The sequence below is a fragment of the Triticum dicoccoides genome, chromosome 5B (genome assembly GCF_002162155.2).
Source record: "Triticum dicoccoides isolate Atlit2015 ecotype Zavitan chromosome 5B, WEW_v2.0, whole genome shotgun sequence".
Classification (NCBI taxonomy): Eukaryota; Viridiplantae; Streptophyta; class Magnoliopsida; order Poales; family Poaceae; genus Triticum; species Triticum dicoccoides.
Genome location: NC_041389.1, coordinates 300,235,558 through 300,248,477, shown reverse-complemented (window position 1 = coordinate 300,248,477; position 12,920 = coordinate 300,235,558). Strand labels below are relative to the sequence as shown.

Sequence of the window (12,920 nt, the reverse complement as noted above, 5' to 3'; positions counted from 1 at the left end):
AATTTAGCAGTAGCGCCGCCTTACCAGTAGCGCTTCCCTGTAAACAACGCTGCAGATAATATTAGCAGCACCCTTTTCTAAAGAGCGCTACAGCTATTCATGTATAGCAGTAGCGTGGGTCAACAGGCACTACTGCTATACGTTAGCTGTAGCGCCTTATTAGTAGCGCCGGTTCCCACGTTACTGAGAGGCCCAAAACCCGCGCTGCTACTAGGCTTTTCCCTAGTAGTGTCACCTTGCCCCTCTCCATGGTAAACTCTGGTCCTCCCCTCTCCCCTTCTCTTTTAATTTCTTTTATCCTTAATGTTCTTCCTTTGATAAATCTAAGCCGTGAATTTGCACATATCTTGCTAAATTTCATGCTCTTATCTCTTCTATCTTGGTGGTTTTTTGTAGATGCATTGCGGAACTATTTCTGGAGGCCCTCGGTGCTGCATTAGATGCCGGATGGTCTCGACCGGATCCTGCTGCCCAACAAGGTGATTCTGCTTCTTTTTTCCTGGTTGGAGACAACACTTCAGATCTTGCATGTTAGTGAAAATACCCTGCGGATTCTTGCAACCGTGAACAAAGGGATCATCTCCAATTTTAAATCTGTCAATATGGCATATGCTTACAGCTTACCATTTGGATCAGGAATGTACCAAATTAAGTGCCAAATGTCCTGACCATAGTATATCAGTAGCAGCTAAAACTAACAGCACAGTGGAACCATGGAATGAAATATTCACTAACCATGGTTCCAGACAAGTTGATGTATGATCTGCTGGCCGAGATGTGCATGATCTGGGTGATGAAGAAAATCGTTCGGATTCCCACTGATTTTTCATGATTATTACAACCATCTACTTCTGACGGATCATGCCATCTCTTGGACTACATATGTACTCCTTTATTATTGAGCAAATACTTTCCTTTGATTTTTTGCAAAGCTCTTAGCGGTACTTTTTGTATCCTCTTTTTTGTGTTCTACTGGCTGATGAGATGTGCATTAACTGGGTGATGAAGAAAATCGACGGGTCACGCCATCTCCTGAAGTACATTTGCACATTTTTACTGCTTTAGACTGACTGTACATGCATTCCTTCATTTGTTATGAACCTTATTGCTCATTGTGTTCTGTTGGGTTGAACTGCATGATTCCGGGTGATGAAGAAAATCGTTCGGATTACATTTGCTCTTATGATGGATGATGGCATCTCCTGTATTACCTTTGCACCGCTTTATGACTGGCCGTACATGCACTCCTTGTGTTGGTCGCAACCTTGTTGCTCTTTGTGTTACATTGGGTCTTTTGCATGCTTCTACGTGATGAAGAAAATCGTTCGGATTCCCACTGATACTTCATGATTATCACAACCAGCTACTTCTGACAGACCATGCCATTTTGTGCTCTTTAAGAGATTTTGCTCTGTTTTGGGTTTTAATTCATTCAATAGTTTCCTGGTTTTTATTTTCCTTTGAGCCTGTGATGTTACCAAAGTATTTTCTACTCTTAACGGGTTTATCCCACTTGATGATCTTAACCACCAAGATCTCTGAGGCTCTTCTAGTCTAATGTTATCAGTACAGTACATCCGCTGTTGCCAATTTTTGTTCATTATGAGCTGATGTTTGTGCATACCGTTTCTCATCACTATCTGGCCTGGTATTCAGGTGTCACATCCTAGTTAGCCATGCATTAGAGTGTTGCATCATGTTTACTCTTTCATCAGAAACCTGAAATGGGGATGACAGAACCCCCAGTCCCCTCTGAATCCAATTAGGGTTTACTAAAAACTTTTTCAATGAACCTGAAATGCCCTTCTAAAATGCCCATCATTTTTGTCTTGGTTCAGAACCTCTGCCAAAAGTGGTGCACATTTTCCTAGGCCATCCTAGGGTTTTTGAATTAAATCATAAATATTTGAATTTGGGCATTTAAAATTATATAAAATATTTAATTGCTCAAATATCTCCAAACTAAAATGTTTCATGTTGGAAATAATCCAACTATGGACCAGGAGTAGTTTGGTGATTTTAGGAGTTGCCTAAGTATTTTATTTAATTCAACAAAGTTGCAGAAGTATTAAAAAAACAGAAAACAGAAAGAAATGGAAAAAAACTTACCTGGCGCCCAGCACCCGGCCCACCTGCCGGCCCAGCCCAGCGCCGCTCCAGCGAGCTGCTTGCCGGCCAGGCAGGCAGGCAGGTGCCCGACGGCGACCGCAGCGCGCGCCACGCACCTGCTCGCCGCCTCGCGCTCCCCTCGCCCGGTGACGTTGTGGACCGGCCTCCCTCGCTCCCCCGAACCCCCCAGACACCCCCTCTCCTCTCCAGCTCCTCCCCCTCGCGCTCCCCCGCCATGGCCGACGCCACCATCGCCGTGCCTTCGTCGTAGCCGTGCTCCCCGCCGCCCGTGCGTCCTCTCATCGTGTCCAGGAGCTCCGCTGCTGTCCACTCCATCGAGCAAGCCGAGCCCCGAGCGCTCGCAACGCCCGAGTCCACCGCAACGACCTCGCCCGAACCGCCGTCGCCGGAGATCCCCTTCAACGCCGTCGTCGCTCTGGTCCATCTCCGGCCACACCAAGGGCTTCGTCGCACTCACTGTGAGCTTAGCCATCTTCCCCTTCCTTCCGTTCTTGCTCCCGAGCCGTGTAGCAACCTCCCGAAGCTCAACCGCACCCACCGCCGTGGAGCTCGTCGCCGACGTGCTCCCGGTCACCCTCCGACCACTCCATGGTGCCCATCATGCTCACCGTGTCACTTAGCACCTAGCTAGCCACTCCCCGAGCCTCACCGACCCCTCTAGCGTCAAGTTCGTCTTCGGCCGAACCCCGGTGGCCGCCAAAGTCGTCGCCGGCGCCAACTCCGGCCACCCCGACCCCAACGGATTCCACCAAGAGCTGCGGCTCGTCCTCAGCTCCACTCCGGTGGTCTCCGCGAACCATTTGGTGGCCGAAACGGCCAAAACCACTTCCGCCGCCGCGTCGGGCTCGCCGACGGCTAAACGCCGGTGCAGCCGACCCGGGTTTGACCACGGGTGGGCCCTGGTTGACTCCCCTGAGTCAATGACAGGTGGGGCCCAGCCCTGTTAATTAAACAGGTTTAGTTTTAATTAAACTTTAATTAATTTAATCACCCTGACATGCGGGACCCACTGTCAGGTTTGACCCGGACGTGTTCCGTTGACCTGCTGACGTCACACTGACGTCAGACTGACGCAATAATTGATTTTCTGGAATTATTCTAATATAGGAAATTCCAGAATATAATTTAAACTTCAAAAATTCATAACTTTTATTCTGTAACTCCAAATCAGACAAATTATATATGAAAAATGATCAGAAAAATCCAATCTATCCATCTGTACTATTTTCATGCATGATTAAACAAGTTAACTTGATGTTTAATGCAGAACAAGGAAAAACACTTTAAAGGGCCATGTTTGAGTTTGAAATTTGAATCTTTGATTCAAATTGGTTCAAACCCTTCTGGTCTTAGCTGCATTAGCCCAACACACTCATATTGCTATGTTTCATGCATACATCATATTGTTGCACATTGTTTGGTGATGGTTGTGTATCGGTGTTCTTTGCGGCAGGATCTGCCTCCGAGGAGTATCGTGATTACCCTAACGAAGAACCGTATCAGTGCATCGAACCATCAGGCAAGCAACCAACCATTTGATCATATCGATGCAATCCCATGTTCTCGCTCCTGCTCTCTTTTACTGCATTAAGACAACGCGTTTCAAACTGCTGTGTGCTACGGTAGTTGAACCCACTTCCTCTGCATGACCTGTCATTGCCACAGTAACTAGATGAAACCCACTAGCATGTGTAGGAGTTGATTGAGCCATATGTATGTGTTGTTCCTACCTTGCTATGCCTGCTATGCTTAGAGTCGTGTCAGGTCTGGTTCATCTGGGTGATGGGCTAGAGTGAAATGATTATGTCGGTAATAAGAGTGGTGTGGTGAACACGATTTGGTAAAGGTATCGATGAGAGGCCATGTAGGAGTACATGGTGGGTTGTTTCATTGAAGCCGACCTTAAGCACTGAGATCTGTATGTGTGATTTAAGAATCAGCTACTACCATGCATTGGGCCCTGAAATATGACCCCGCTCGACTTCTTATTCACCCTAGCTCTCTGTCCAGGAGTTGCAAGTAGTTTCTGGTGTGTGTAGCCTACTGGAGGCCGTGGACAACGCTGACCGTAGGGGTGGGCTGTGATGCGGTAGGTACGTGGCCGGGTGTACCGAATACCCGTTAGGTATCTCGGGAACCCTATTCACATCGTTCGGGGCCGTATGGGAAACCTCGGCCGGACTCCCTGCGGATGGAACCCGAATAGGCGATAAACCTGGACTAGAGGCTTAAGTGTTTAGGTAGGTCGTGGTCTACACCCACGTCGGCTTTCGCTTGAAGTCTGCCGAGCACATGTCGTGTGCAGACGCTAAGTGGTGGAAACATGTATGAAGAAGTACACCCCTGCAGGGTTATCATGATCTATTCGAATAGCCGCGTCCGTGGTAAAGGACTACTTGGTTGCCTATACAGTTCATAGACAAGTAAATGGAAACTACTAAAAGCCTCAAGATAAGTGTGAGTGCCGAGGATGGCTCTTCCGTAGGAAGACGGAGGTGGATCCTCGGTAGTGTATTGAATTGGTGAGTAGTGGACTCGTGTGCGCAAAACCATTTCGAGTTGGAGTCTCGTAGGTTAGCCTAGCCAAGAGTCAAAGCTGGCTTGCTGCAACAACTCCACCAACCTTTCTTGATAATATGCATGTATGTAGGATCTGATGTAAGTCTTGCTGAGTACCTTTGTACTCATGTTGCTATAATTTACATTTTTACAGAAGACGCTGCAACCCCTTCTGATGGGTTCTACGTAGACGTTGACATCAATGAGTAGGCTAAGGCCCAGGTGGTGATCCTGAGCTTGTGAAGGACCTCGTAGTATAGCTAGGCTTTCCAAGCCTCTTTTATTTTACTAGTTGTCTGTACTCAGACAAGTTACTTCCGCTGCTGGTTTGTATGACTGTATGACTTGAATGCTGGGTCGTGTGACCCGTACCGTTGTGTATGTTATGTATGGCTCTCTGAGCCTTAAATAAAGTACTTGTGTCATAGAGTCATGTTGTGATGCCTTGTTGTATTTGCACATATCGAGCATATTGTGTGTATGTTTGAAATGCTTGGTATGTGTGGGATCTGAGTATCTAGTTGTTTGTCCTTAGTAGCCTCTCTTACCGGGAAATGTCTCCTAGTGTTACCTCTGAGCCATGGTAGCTTGGTACTGCTCGGGAACACTTAGGCTGGCCGGCATGTGTCCTTCTTCGTTCCTGTGTCTGTCCCTTCGGGGAAATGTCACGCATTGAGTACCGGAGTCCTGTTAGCCCGCTACAGCCCGGTTTACCGGAGTCCTGCTAGCCCAGTGCTACAGCCCGGACCCACTTGCTGATGACCGACACGTTCGTTGCTGGGTCATGGATGCCTGTCCCTGTAAGTCTGTGCCACTTTGGGTTTACGACTAGTCATGTCAGCCTGGGCTCTTTATCATATGGATGCTAGCGACACTATCATATACGTGAGCCAAAAGGCGCAAACGGTCCCGGGCAAAGGTAAGGCGACACCCGTGGGGTTACCGTGCGTGAGGCCGCAAAGTGATATGAGGTGTTACAAGCTAGATCGATGTGACATCGAGTCGGGGTCCTGACATCAGGAGCTGGAGGAAAAGAGGAAGGAGAAGGCCAAGATCTCCTACGACAGGAGAAAGCAACTGGTGAAGCTCCACATCAAGGCCGAGAAGGTAGCCGAAGAGAAGTTAGGATCTCAGCTGGAGATCCTGGCCCCTATCAAATACTAAAGCTATCGTGTGCCATCAGTTTTGGGAAACCTCTGTCGTATTTTAAGTAGTTTGGTAACTCTGATAGTACAATCTGGTTGGTAAACCTTTGTTATGCATGCATTTCTGCGACACTCATTTGAAATTTTCTACATGGTGAACTGTTTCGTTTATCAAATGTGTGCATTTGGAAATTCTAGTGAACGTCGTTTTTCTCTTTGCTACAGCCTTTGCAGTCCCTTGTTATGACCTATCATGGGAAATTTTTAAGCGTGTTTTCCCTTTGTACATGTCGTTTTGGACCATCATAGTTGTCTCTACACCAAGTTGGTAAAGTCTACTGTCACTGCGGCAAGTTCCATCAACAGAGCGGGTCTAGTAATGTGTTTTTGCTGGGTATTCCTCGGTTTGAGCTCTGTATGTTTAATGTACATCATCTGTGTGTGTTTGATGTTGATGTCACTTGTGGTTTTGCAGGGTTCCGAGGCTGCAGCCTGGGCATAGGTACCGCCTCCTCGGCCAGCTCTCCAAGCAGGTTGGATGGAACTATGCTCACACCACCAGGTTGAGCTATTTCATTGTGCTGTTTCTTGCTGTTTCTTCAGTGCTCACTAGTTGCTATTGTTAGATTGCTACCAGTGGGTTAAGATTAGTCTTTAGTGCTCACTAGTTTCTAGTGTAATCATTCTATGAAAGTTCAATCTGATTTGCTACTAATCAGTGTGTGCCGACCGGCTACATGCAACGCTGTATGGTCTTCTGACCGCTGAGCTAGGAAGTTGTAGACGTGATCGGCAGTAGCTAATTACAAAGAGTAGAAATCAGTATCCTATTTTAATTAGTGTGGTGCATGCCATTTAAAGGATCCTGACATGTGGTTAGTTATGCTTGTGAACCAAGCTCCACATTATGTACTGCCATCATATAAATGCCTGCCATGTTCTTCATCTCCCCTCCCTCTGATTCCTCCTACCTGTGTTTTGTTTTGTGTCTCAGATCTGTAGAAGCTGCCGCTGCCGCCACTGCCGCCACCGCTGTTGCAGGTGGAACAGGAAGAAGCCCTCATTGCTGCTGCACATCTGAAGTGGCGAGGGCCACCCCATTTTTTTGGTATTGTGAAGTGTTAGTTGGTACTGTGAAGTGTTAGTTGATGGTTGATTAGTCTGTTAATCCAAGTATTCTTACATGCTGTGAATATATACCGCAATCCTATTTTTGTGTGAAAACTGTACTAGTTATCTGCAATACAAGCTAGACATGAACCAGCTCTTGCTACTAAAGGAACATGGTATAAATTTAGACCTTGTGTGTGATGCTATAAATTCAGACATATTACCTTTGTGATATGAGAAGTTGATGCCATATTTAAGGTTTTGGAGATGTACTACTGTTTATTTACTTATGTGATCAGCACCCCAATCCCAGGGTCCTCTATTTGGAGCAGCAAATCAAAGCTTGTTTGCTGCAGTTTATTTTATACACTTCCTTTTGTAACATCAATGAATAAAATCAGTTGTTTGCATCAGATTTGATCATTCTCACTTATTAGTTGAGTTCTAAGTATGTAGTATCTTTAGTTCTCTTGTTATATTATAGTCAGAATTATAATGTGTGACTGAATCATGTGTTATTTAGTTGGCTGAGCAGTATATTTAGTTTTCTGATGATTGTTCAACTCTCAATTCTGAATAAATAAGTAGCTGACTCTATTGGTTCTTTCTTTCTTCAGGGCTGCGACTTGATGGTCATGCTGCTGTTTTGCTCTGCTTGATAATTCCAATCAGATCATTGTCAACACTATCATCATCGGGTCTTGATTCCCTTTATTCTCTCCCGCCTTATGATGTTAGTTCGTTTGGGATTACTAGTATTGTTATATGCTATCAGTTGAATGGATGGTCGTGGTAGTAGAATAGAATAGTACCTATAGGTTAGTATTGTTGCTGCCTAACATGAACAACAGGTTAACGTGTTGCTGTCAAGTTGTTGGAATTTTTGCTATGCCTTGCTTAATGTTTAATGAACTGAAGCATTTGGGCATGTACCTATAATTGTCTTAATATTTTTTATTGGCAATAATTTAACTCCCAATGTATCTCAGTAATAGTTTATGTACAGAAGATCTAATGTTGTTGAGGATGCTGGTGCTATGACAGAAGATCAAGGAAGCCTCAAGATGCGCACCACAGTTTTAGTTGACGTTGCTAGTTTGCCACCATGTTTTGAATATTTGATGTTGTTGATGTTGCTAGTTTGCCACCGTGTATATGTTGTTGGACATGCAAACATGTATGTGATGTTGTGAATATTTGAGCAAATGATTCTGTATTTAATAATTTAATAGAGAATTATTTATTTTTTTCTATTGAAATGTGTAAAATTGAAATCTGTGAATGAGAAACACCGAACATGTTCTACTGGACCAAGTAATATTTCGGGTTTAAAAAGGCTATGGCCCAAACAATAGTGGGCTAGAATGTTGTGCAACGGAATGCAAAATGGCCTAGGCCCAGAAAATAAAAAGGCTAAATAGTAGGGCTTGGCCCATGTAGCTATCGAAAATTAACAGAAAAATATATATAAAAGGCTGAATTTTTGGGCCTGGCCCATGTAAAACACCCAATTGGACCGGACCGATTCTAATTATTGACCTTCTCAATTGGTCGCAAATTTGCCACGTCAGATTGCCACGTCGGATCCAACGTGGCCTGGGCAGACAACCAGTGACCAAAACAAAAGGTCATGGGTTCAACGACCTTTTGTTTTGGTCATAAACGTCTACGACCTTCTCATAGAGAAGGTTGTTAATGTCAGTTTACAATGGTCAACTTTTGACCTTCAGTTTTTGGTCACAAAAAGGTCACAAATGGAAAATAATGACCATTCAGTGACCAATAGTGGTGTCACAAGTTGACATATTTCTTGTAGTGGCCCTGGTGGCATTCCGGCGCCACCGGGAGAGAGGGGGAGAGAGCCCCCCCCCTTCTTCTTCTTCTTCCTTGACCTTCTCCCTAGATGGGAGAAGGGTTTCCCCTCTGGTCCATGGTATCCATGGAGTGGGAGGGGCAAGAGCCCCTCCGAGATTGGATCTGTCTCTCCGTCTCTCTCTGTTTTTGCGTTCCCAGATTCTGCCCTTTCACAGTTTCTTATATTCCCGGAGATCCGTAACTCCGATTGGATTGAAACTTTCGCCACGATTTTTTTCGGAAATTAGCTTTCCTGCGGCAAAAGAAGAGCAGCAACCGCCTTACGGGGTGTGTCGTGGAATTTTCACGTCAGATGTCCTCGTGAAAGGACTTAGTTGTGGAGCCATCGCAACTAGGAAGCTTGAAGGGGTTAATCGGGACAAGGGACATGAGAGGTTTTATACTAGTTCGGCCCCTTACGGTGAAGGTAAGGCCTACGTCTAGTTGGGTTGGTATTGATGTTTCGATGACCAGGGAGCAAGATACGCTATGCCCGGCTCTCGATGAGTTGTTTCTTGCCCTAAGCCGCCAGTACGTTGTCCCCTTATATACACGGGTTGACGCCCTGCGGCTTACAGAGTCCCGGCCGGCTTATAAACAGTGTCCGGCTCAGTGACTAGTTAAGTCTACCTTATGATACAAGTCATATTACTGTGGCGGTTTATTACAATGGGCCTTAAGTCGACTGTGGGCCTTAAGCCCTCTATGAACCGCCATCTTCATGCTTTGGTCTTGGGCTTCTCTCTGGTAAGTCTTCTTTGCGTAACCTGGCCCCTCCTGGGCGGCTTACACAAATAGTTATATCCCCAACATTAGGCCCCAGATTGATTTGAACCTGTTCATGTAAATCTTAAAATACCTTATGGAACTGTCCTTCAGTCTTTTGTCTTGCGCGAAGATTTTAACCCGCCGTGACGTCATCATCTGGATCCGGGTTAAATCACCGTGACATCATCTTCAATAAAACTTATTTTTACTCCGTCATATCCTCCAACGGATCTTTGCCTTTACTGACCATCCCGAGAATCGAGGCGTCAGGGCCGCTGGATAATAAATTTTATCTCCTCATTTCTCGCACCGCCTCACTTATCCTTTTCTTATAAATAGGCGCGACCCTGGTCTTCCCATTCTCCTCCTTCTAGTCGTCTTCTTCCTCTTGCTGCTTCTCTGTTGCTCGAGTTCTGCCGCCGCCGCCGTCGCAGATCTCGTCTTCACCAACTCCGGCCGCTGCATCAACCTGGTTTGACCAGAGTAACGCGACAATCTTCTGCTACAACCCTGCATCCGTAAGTCCCCTTTTTCCTGCCTCTTAGATCGACATTAAGACCTTCGAGTTCTTGCGTTCTTTGCTGTTTAGCAGTTCCCTTTCATGGATTCCATTACCCCCACTTTTCTTGATCTTTAGAGATGGTAGAAACCGATACGGTAGGTTTTCTGCACCTACTTTGGACGTAGATAAATCCCTTTCTATTACACAGAGGTCCCATTCGAGCTCTCGAACTTCATCTGCATCAGTTTTAGGTCTAGAAAACTTTCTTGTCAGTGTCATTTTTTGATCTCAAATATCAATAGCAGATTATGAAACCTGTTTGTATCACCCGGAAAACTACTTCTGTCAAATATTCTTCCACACAACTGTCCATGTGGCCGGCTTAGATAAATGATACAAAACTGTAAACCTTATTTTCTCCTCATGACCTTAAGAAGTTGGAACTGCTTTTGTTAGGTGTGGCGGCTTAAATACCGTTGCGTAGTTATCCTTTTATCATTAGGCCCCTTATTAAGCCGCCACCTTGAATAATTAAGATATTTCTTCCGGGTTAAATTTGAACCAGATCTTCTTATTTTGTCATAGGCTAATTGTTGTCATGGCTCCTAAGGCTGCCAAGGCCCCTGTGACCTGCAATTGAGTCCTATCCATAGTTACCAAGAGTAAACTGGCTGAGTTCGTGAAATCTGGCCACCTGCCAAAAAAGGAGGTCATCTCTTATCGTGCCCCTGACCCGTCTGAAGAGAGGCCTCAACCCAAAGAAGGGGAGGTAATAATTTTTACGAATCATATGAGCCGGGGATTTGCTCCTCCCGGCTCAAAATTCTTCAGGGAGGTTTTGAATTTCTTTGACCTTAGACCTCAAGACATCGGACCCAATTCCGTGTCAAATATTTGCAATTTCCAAGTCTTCTGCGAGGTGTACCTAGGAGAGGAGCCAAGTCTGCTATTGTTCAGGGAACTTTTGTACTTGAACTAGCAAAATGAACGTGCCAACGGGCCTAGTCTTGAGCTTGGCGGCATCTCGATCCAGCGACGGAGAGACTGCCTATTTCCTTATGCTGAGCTGCCGAGTCACCCAAAATCTTGGAACCAAACGTGGTTCTACTGTCAGGACACTTCTCCGGCAGATGAGAAGCCTCTGCCCGGCTTTCGCGCTCTGCGCCTTGAGTCCAACCATCCGCTAACAGACAAACTAACGGCCGTTGAACGTCTGCCTCTCAATCCCACCATCAAGAAGATCAAAGCTCTCTTGGGAAACGGTTTAAACGGCATCGATCTAGTCCGAGTCTAGGTCACTTGGCGAGTACTTCCATTAAGCCACCGTTCCGGCTTAATGTGTACTTACACAGGCGAAAAGGATGACCCGTTATGCCATAGTCCTGACGACTTACCAGATGATGTGGTGGATGCTATGACCCAGTCGCTGCTGAAGGAGGGCACTGTGACGAGTAACACCTTCGGCTTACTTCCTTTTTGCAAGAAGAACCCGGCCCCTGCAGTAAGTTATGAATCTTAATAAATACTCTTTGCTATATTATACCTTTTTTGGTACTCATAATTCCTTATCCTTTTCCACAGGCCGATGATAACTTCTGGAAGGTCGAATATGACCATGAGGCTGCCAAACAAGCCAAGACGACCAAGAAAACCGAAAGGAAAGCCGCCATGACGGGAACCTCAAAGAAGAAGAAACCCAGCGCCTCCGACTTACTCAAATTGGATGATAGTTCTTCGGATGATGAAGAGGTAATCTTTAAATTTTCTTAATTCCCTTGTCATTACCTGTCTGACATTCTACCCCTTCAGGAGGATACGGGGAACAGTCAAGCAGCCGATGAAGAGGTAGCTATAATCTCCTCCGACTCAGAGCCTTTGCCAAAGCAAAAGATCTGAAGGGTGACCCGGAAAGTAAGATTTTCACATGCTCTTGCTTATCAAGATCCCCAATTTCTTTTGAAGCAACAACAGCTTGTGAACCGGAGGCAGACCCGGAACAACAAGGATGCGGAACTCTCCTCCGGCTTACCTGACGTAACCAGGAAGCGTCGGACTGAGGTTATCTCTGATTTACGTTCTGTTTTACCTTTAGCGGGCTTAATTCATCAACCTCTCAATTCGTCTGACTCCAATTATCAGGATACCTCTCCTTCTTCCGGCGAATCCATGCAATCAAACATGCTGGCTTTCAAAACTGCTCCCGGGTAATGTAATCTTAGGTACCTTGAACTTTACTTTACCCATGCTTGCGTATTCATCCTTCTACCTTTGTTAACAGCATGCAAGTGAAACCCAGCAAGAGGGCAAAGAAGAATAAGCCGTCCCAAGACCCGATTGTAACTGAACCGGTGATTAATACGTCTGCTCCATACAACTCTACCCATCAGCCGCCGCCTGAACTGGCTTCTGATATTCCAGTGCCAACCTCTGATCCGCCCGCCGAAGATACTCTCAACAGTTCTGATAACCCAGAGACTCCTAGCCCGGTCAAGACAAATGACCTGAAAGTTGAGATTGTGAGGTCTCAGTTTGTTGAAGCAGGGCGGCCTACCGTCCTTGCCAAATGTACTACCAAGGAAGAACTTGCCAAACGCCGAAAAGCCAAGCAGGACATTACTGATTATACTCACTTAAGCATTGGTGATATATTCTCAGGCTATCTGAATCAAGTGCATAATAGTCGTGACCTGGAAATTGACATGGTAAAACAAATACAACACAAATCTGAGGTATAACTTATACTATTTACCTGAATCTTACATACTGTACCAGCCCCCAAGTCTATTGCTTATGAATAAATATGATGTAGACTTAGAAATCTGCTTTACTTGTTAGTTTATCTGGTTCAAAGA

General features: G+C 45.6%; 1 non-coding gene and 2 pseudogenes across 1 annotated transcript; all 3 read left to right on the top strand.

The window, feature by feature from the left end:
• The first annotated feature begins 784 nt into the window (after positions 1 to 784).
• Positions 785 to 860, top strand: LOC119313298 (annotated as a pseudogene).
• A 442-nt stretch (positions 861 to 1,302) lies between these two features.
• LOC119313313 lies at positions 1,303 to 1,378 on the top strand (annotated as a pseudogene).
• An 85-nt stretch (positions 1,379 to 1,463) lies between these two features.
• On the top strand, positions 1,464 to 1,546 carry LOC119313236. Its single transcript, XR_005151607.1, has one exon. It is a non-coding gene; the product is annotated as a small nucleolar RNA SNORD24 (small nucleolar RNA).
• The last annotated feature ends 11,374 nt before the right edge of the window (positions 1,547 to 12,920 follow it).